Source organism: Dasypus novemcinctus, chromosome X (assembly GCF_030445035.2).
Source record: "Dasypus novemcinctus isolate mDasNov1 chromosome X, mDasNov1.1.hap2, whole genome shotgun sequence".
NCBI lineage: Eukaryota > Metazoa > Chordata > Mammalia > Cingulata > Dasypodidae > Dasypus > Dasypus novemcinctus.
In genome coordinates, this window is record NC_080704.1 from 1,407,582 (window position 1) to 1,415,020 (window position 7,439).

The 7,439-nt window shown below is 58.4% G+C and overlaps 1 long non-coding RNA gene across 1 annotated transcript; it reads left to right on the plus strand.

Moving 5' to 3' along the window:
* The first annotated feature begins 309 nt into the window (after positions 1-309).
* On the plus strand, positions 310-7,203 carry LOC139438210 (uncharacterized). The gene is made up of 3 exons (XR_011648019.1): positions 310-401; positions 2,505-2,586; positions 7,004-7,203. It is a non-coding gene; the product is annotated as an uncharacterized lncRNA (long non-coding RNA).
* The last annotated feature ends 236 nt before the right edge of the window (positions 7,204-7,439 follow it).

The window sequence follows — 7,439 nt, forward strand, 5'->3', positions numbered from 1 at the left end:
TGGCACATCTGTCTGCTAATGTTTATAAAGCGATGGGAAGTAAACTTGGTTACGATAATCCAGGCACAACTGGGTGAGGGTTTTTTTTTGTTTGTTTGTTTCTTGTTTTGTTTCTGGTCATGCTCCCAGGGTCATTTGTCTCCTGAACATCTTTTTTTCCAAAGGATTTACAACGCAGGGTGTTTCTTGAGGCAGTTTCTCTCCTGCAGTGGAAACGTTTGTATCTGAGAACCAGCCAGGTAATGAGCCTGTTGATCATCGAACAGTAGATTCATCCTGCGTGTTTCGCTCTCTCCCACCAGGTGCCGAAAAGAAAAGACTCCAGCCCCGTGTACATCTACGTGCTGGTGGTTCTGGGAACCGTCGCCTTCGCCCCTGGTCATCGGGTTTCTTTTTAAGAGGTAACACCTTGTACCCCGGGGCTCACGGCAGTGTCATTCACAAGAGTCAGAACGTGGGAACGGCATGAGTGTGCCTGGCAGATGAGGGAGAGGGAAAACGTGGTCCACCCAGGCAGCGGACTAGTACCCCGCCCTAAAAAGGTATGAGATTCTGATCCACGCTGCAATGTGGATGGCCGTCGAAAACACGACACCGGGCAGAAGAAGCAGGCAGAAAAGGCCAGCTATTGTAGAATTCCGCTTTTATGAAATAGCTTACAATAAGCAAATTCTGAGACGGAGGTCATGGAGCTAGGGGAAAGGGGAATGGGGAATGAAGGCTTAATGGGCACAGAGTTTGATTGGAGTGATGAAAACATTTGGTAATGGAGGGTGGAGATGGCACTGGGAATGTAATTAATGCCACAGACTTGATTACTTAAAAGTGATTAGGGGAATGGATGTAGCTCAAGTGGTTAAGCACCAGGTACTAGGTCCTGGGTTCCATTCTCAGTCCCACCTACACAATAAACCAACTCTCATCGGAAAGCAGCTGTAGCTCGGTGGTTGAGCACCAGCTTCCCATATACAATGTCCCAGGTTCAATCCCTGGTACCTTCTAAAACACAAACAGACAAACAAAAAAACTAACTCTCAATGAAGAGCAGATGTAGCTCAAGCGGCTGAGCACCTGCTTCCCATGTATGAGGACCCAAATTCAATCCCCGGTACCTCCTAAAAGAAAAAAAAAAAAAAGGTTAAACAGACATCTTTCATATGATATATATATTACCACCGTAAAATTCTTAAAAAAATGTAATGCTGCCTTGTTGCCAGTAAGTGTGAGGAAAGCAGAGATGCTCAAGAGAAAGCCATGCTTTCATCCTCACCGAGACAAAGACAAAAGCTTGGGGCAGTCCTCTCAGCTTGCCGGTGTGTGGGTTTTCTAGTGGAAAATGGGTTTGGGAGAGAGGAAGATGGCGAGGGCTTGGCAGATGCACGGTGGAACAGAGGGTCTTACAGGATTCCTGCCATGCGGGGCAGGAGATAGAAAGCGCATTTCTCTATCGTGGCACTCACCCACCTTCCAAGGAGGCCCAAGCACACCACCTGCCCAACGAAGGCCATGCCGTCACTCATTCAAGGAGGCCCAAGCCCACCATCTACCCAACGAAGGCCAAGCCATCACTCATTCAAGGGGGCCCAAGCCCACCACCTACCCAGGGGACCATGCCATCACTCATTCAAGGGGGCCAATGTCCACCACCTGCCCAACGAAGGCCAAGCCATCACTCATTCAAGGGGGCCCAGACCCACCCCATCCAACAAGGCTCATGCCCATCACTCATTCAAGGAGGCCCAAGCCCACCACCTGCCCGATGAAGGCCATGCCATCACTCATTCAAGGGGGCCAATGTCCACCACCTGCCCAACGAAGGCCATGCCATCACTCATTCAAGGGGGCCCAAGCCCACCACCCCGCCCAACAAAAGCATTGCCTACCACCCATCCAACAAGCCCCTCATCCTATTCCCCTATGGGCAGCCCCAGGATGCTGTTTCTGAGTTTTCCCGATGTCCTGGTCACACCGACCCTGCACCTCTGCCATATATAAGAGAGCTCCACTGAGCTGCCCAGGGTTGGCACCTTCCTGCTTCTCCAGGAACGCCTCCACTTCATTTCCACCTGATACGCCCTCCTTGGCCTCGGGGTCCCACCCAGCCCACCCCTTCCCTTCTCAGATCTGCCCACACATCCACGCTCCTGCAATCTACCTCTCTGAAGGGGCCTCTGAGGGCCCTGGGACTCTCTCCGAGAAAAGTCACCTTAGCCTCAAGCAAGGTCACGGGATCTCAGGATCACCCCCACACAGCTGGTCAATGGGGAATGAATCTGTACAATAATTGACCACTATGCCAACCTCACAAAGCTGGGAGGCTCTTCTGCAGCCAGTGTGCTGAGGGACCCTGTCCAAGCCTCTCCTGGCCCGTCCGAGCCCCCGATGGCAGCTTTCCATCTAGGTTGGTGAGTCACACGTGTCACGATGGGCAAATGGAGGACAGATACCATTTTCATGGTATGATAATGTGGTCCATGGAGAAACCCTTTTCTTTGTCTCTCTAGGTTCCTTGTGATGCAAAGTTTATTTCCTCCAATTCCAAGGGTCAAGGATAAACTGAGTGAAAACAATCAAACAAGCCAGCAGGTAAGACTGGGTGGGGCAGAGGAGCGGTCCCCAAGTCCCTTTGGCTTGCTCCTGCCGAGGACCGTGGCCCCATCATATAGAGGGACTTTCTTGCTTGACGGTCTGTTCTGGGGCTGGAGGTTGGATCTTCTCTGGGAGCAGTGTCAGGGGACATCGTGCGTGTGTGAGAAGGAGTGGGAGAGGGAGAGAAGGAGAGAGGCAAAAATGGGGATGGAAGAAGAGGGGGAGGCAGAGAGAGAGGCTTGGGGTGAGAGGGAGAGAGATGAGAGGGGACAGGAGAGAAGCAATGGAGGGAAAAGAAAGCAGAGAGAGGAAGGAGAGAGGGAGAGGAGGCAAAAAGCTAGAAAGAGAGAAATGGAGGAGGAGAGAGAGAGCAAAGGAGGAAGAGAGAAGTGCAGAGAAGGAGGGAGAGGAAGAGGGAGAGGCAGAGAGAGAGTCGGCTGATCTTGTGGAGAGTCTAAGAGGGGGTGAAGAAGGGGTGGGACAAGGGTGAGCCTCCCTGGGATCAAGCTGCCCCTTGCTCCTCTTTGCGGCTCCACCGTGCACCTACTAAGCCCACCATCCTTGCGGATGCTCTGAAATTTCCCATCTCCCCTGCCCTGCTCCCTGTATCCCCCCATCCATCCTCTCTGCACTCCTCTACCCGACCTGCTCTCTGTGCTCCCTATACATCCTCTCCTCACTCCCCTCCCTGCCCTGCTCCTTGCCCCCATCCATCCTCTCTGCACTCCCCTCCCTGCCCTGCTCCCCCTGCGCCATCCATCCTCTCTGCACTCCCCTCCCTGCCCTGCTCCTTGCCCCATCCATCCTCTCTGCACTCCCCTCCCTGCCCTGCTCCTTGCCCCATCCATCCTCTCTGCACTCCCCTCCCTGCCCTACTCCTTGTCCCATGCATCCTCTCTGCACTCCCCTCCCTGCCCTGCTCCTTGCCCCATCCATCCTCTCTGTACTCCCCTCCCTGCCCTGCTCCCTCTGCGCCATCCATCCTCTCTGCTCTCCCCTCCCTGCCCTGCTCCTTGCCCCCCCATCCATGCTCTCTGCACTCCCCTCCCTGCCCTACTCCTTGCCCCATGCATCCTCTCTGCTCTCCCCTCCCTGCCCTGCTCCTTGCCCCATCCATCCTCTCTGCACTCCCCTCCCTGCCCTGCTCCTTGCCCCATCCATCCTCTCTGCACTCCCCTCCCTGCCCTGCTCCCTCTGCCCCATCCATCTTCTCTGCTCTCCCCTCCCTGCCCTGCTCCTTGCCCCCCCATCCATCCTCTCTGCCCTCCCCTCCCTGCCCTGCTCCTTACGCCCATCCATCCTCTCTGCACTCCCCTCCCTGCCCTGCTCCTTGCCCCCATCCATCCTCTCTGCACTCCCCTCCCTGCCCTGCTCCCTCTGCCCCATCCATCCTCTCTGCACTCCCCTCCCTGCCCTGCTCTTTGCCTCCATCCATCCTCTCTGCACTCCCCTCCCTGCCCTTCTCCTTGCCCCATCCATCCTCTCTGTACTCCCCTCCCTGCCCTGCTCCTTGCCCCCATCCATCCTCTCTGCACTCCCCTCCCTGCCCTGCTCCCTCTGCGCCATCCATCCTCTCTGCACTCCCCTCCCTGCCCTGCTCCTTGCCCCCATCCATCCTCTCTGCACTCCCCTCCCTGCCCTGCTCCCTCTGCGCCATCCATCCTCTCTGCACTCCCCTCCCTGCCCTGCTCCTTACGCCCATCCATCCTCTCTGCACTCCCCTCCCTGCCCTGCTCCTTGCGCCATCCATCCTCTCTGCACTCCCCTCCCTGCCCTGCTCCTTGCCCCCCCATCCATCCTCTCTGCACTCCCCTCCCTGCCCTGCTCCTTACGCCCATCCATCCTCTCTGCACTCCCCTCCCTGCCCTGCTCCTTGCGCCATCCATCCTCTCTGCACTCCCCTCCCTGCCCTGCTCCTTGCCCCCCCATCCATCCTCTCTGCACTCCCCTCCCTGCCCTGCTCCCTCTGCCCCATCCATCCTCTCTGCTCTCCCCTCCCTGCCCTGCTCCTTACGCCCATCCATCCTCTCTGCACTCCCCTCCCTGCCCTGCTCCTTGCGCCATCCATCCTCTCTGCACTCCCCTCCCTGCCCTTCTCCTTGCCCCCATCCATCCTCTCTGCACTCCCCTCCCTGCCCTGCTCCCTCTGCCCCATCCATCCTCTCTGCTCTCCCCTCCCTGCCCTGCTCCTTGCCCCCCCATCCATCCTCTCTGCACTCCCCTCCCTGCCCTGCTCCCTCTGCGCCATCCATCCTCTCTGCACTCCCCTCCCTGCCCTTCTCCTTGCCCCATGCATCCTCTCTGCACTCCCCTCCCTGCCCTGCTCCCTGCCCCATCCATCCTCTCTGCACTCCCCTCCCTGCCCTTCTCCTTGCCCCCATCCATCCTCTCTGCACTCCCCTCCCTGCCCTGCTCCCTCTGCCCCATCCATCCTCTCTGCCCTCCCCTCCCTGCCCTGCTCCTTGCCCCCCCATCCATCCTCTCTGCACTCCCCTCCCTGCCCTGCTCCCTCTGCCCCATCCATCCTCTCTGTACTCCCCTCCCTGCCCTGCTCCCTCTGCCCCATCCATCCTCTCTGCACTCCCCTCCCTGCCCTGCTCCTTGCCCCCATCCATCCTCTCTGCACTCCCCTCCCTGCCCTGCTCCCTCTGCGCCATCCATCCTCTCTGCACTCCCCTCCCTGCCCTGCTCCTTCTGCGCCATCCATCCTCTCTGCACTCCCCTCCCTGCCCTGCTCCCTCTGCGCCATCCATCCTCTCTGTACTCCCCTCCCTGCCCTGCTCCTTGCCCCCCCATCCATCCTCTCTGCACTCCCCTCCCTGCCCTGCTCCTTGCCCCCCATCCATCCTCTCTGCACTCCCCTCCCTGCCCTGCTCCCTCTGCGCCATCCATCCTCTCTGTACTCCCCTCCCTGCCCTGCTCCTTGCCCCCCCATCCATCCTCTCTGCACTCCCCTCCCTGCCCTGCTCCTTGCCCCCCCATCCATCCTCTCTGCACTCCCCTCCCTGCCCTGCTCCCTCTGCGCCATCCATCCTCTCTGCACTCCCCTCCCTGCCCTGCTCCTTGCCCCATCCATCCTCTCTGCACTCCCCTCCCTGCCCTGCTCCCTCTGCCCCATCCATCCTCTCTGCACTCCCCTCCCTGCCCTGCTCCTTGCCCCCTCATCCATCCTCTCTGCACTCCCCTCCCTGCCCTGCTCCTTGCCCCCCATCCATCCTCTCTGCACTCCCCTCCCTGCCCTGCTCCTTGCCCCATCCATCCTCTCTGCACTCCCCTCCCTGCCCTGCTCCTTGCCCCCCATCCATCCTCTCTGCACTCCCCTCCCTGCCCTGCTCTTTGCCTCCATCCATCCTCTCTGCACTCCCCTCCCTGCCCTGCTCCCTACTCCCATCCATCCTCTCCACACTCCCCTCCCTGCCCTGCTCCTTGCCCCCCATCCATCCTCTCTGCACTCCCCTCCCTGCCCTGCTCCTTGCCCCATCCATCCTCTCTGCACTCCCCTCCCTGCCCTGCTCCCTCTGCCCCATCCATCCTCTCTGCACTCCCCTCCCTGCCCTGCTCCTTGCCCCCTCATCCATCCTCTCTGCACTCCCCTCCCTGCCCTGCTCCCTCTGCCCCATCCATCCTCTCTGCACTCCCCTCCCTGCCCTGCTCCTTGCCCCCCATCCATCCTCTCTGTACTCCCCTCCCTGCCCTGCTCCTTGCCCCCATCCATCCACTCTGCACTCCCCTCCCTGCCCTGCTCCCTCTGCCCCATCCATCCTCTCTGCACTCCCCTCCCTGCCCTGCTCCCTGCCCCATCCATCCTCTCTGCACTCCCCTCCCTGCCCTGCTCCTTGCCCCCATCCATCCTCTCTGCACTCCCCTCCCTGCCCTGCTCCCTGTATCCCCCCATCCATCCTCTCTGCACTCCCCTCCCTGCTCTGCTCCCTGCTCCATCCATCCTCTCTTCACTCCCCTCCCTGCCCTGCTCCTTGCCCCCTCATCCATCCTCTCTGCACTCCCCTCCCTGCCCTGCTCCTTGCCCCCCCCATCCATCCTCTCTGCACTCCCCTCCCTGCCCTGCTCCTTGCCCCATCCATCCTCTCTGCACTCCCCTCCCTGCCCTGCTCCTTGCCCCCATCCATCCTCTCTGCACTCCCCTCCCTGCCCTGCCTCATGACCAGCTCCCCCCCCCCCAGCATCTTTCCAGCCACAGGACCTTTGCACTGCCTTCCGCCCCTCCCATACTGGGATGACCCTTTCCCAAGCTCTTTCCTGCTCATTTTCCTCCCTTAAATGCCCCTTCCTCGCAGAGCACACTCAGAGCCGTGCCTCAGTCTTCTTTCTGAGCAGGAATACCCTACACACACATGGCTACTTGCCCCCTGAGCTCGGGAAAACCTGACCCCCGTGCTCCTTGGTCTTTGCTCAGGTGACCTGGGAGGAACTCACAGCAGACTCAGAGAAAAGCGTTAATGAAGAGATCCTAACCGTGGAAGAAGTCGCATGAGAATTCCAACCCACGCCTCCACCCACGAGACGTCCTGCACATTTTATTTTTTTAATGTTTTGAGCGTTTGTTCATTTTCTATTTTTTTAATGATAAAAATGTGGTATTTCTAGTCACAAGGACGGTTGAGCCCGCGTAAAAGTGTGTTAACGAAGAGATCCTAACAGTGGAAGAAGTCCCATGAGAATTCCAACCCATACCTCCTCCCAGGAGATGTCCTGCACATTTTATTTTTTTAATGTTTTGAGCGTTTGTGCATTTTCTATTTTTTTAAATGACAAAAATGTGGTATTTCGCAAAGAGCCTTCAAGTCAGAAGGATGGTTGAGCCTGACAGTGGCACTGGCAGCCTCCCTGTA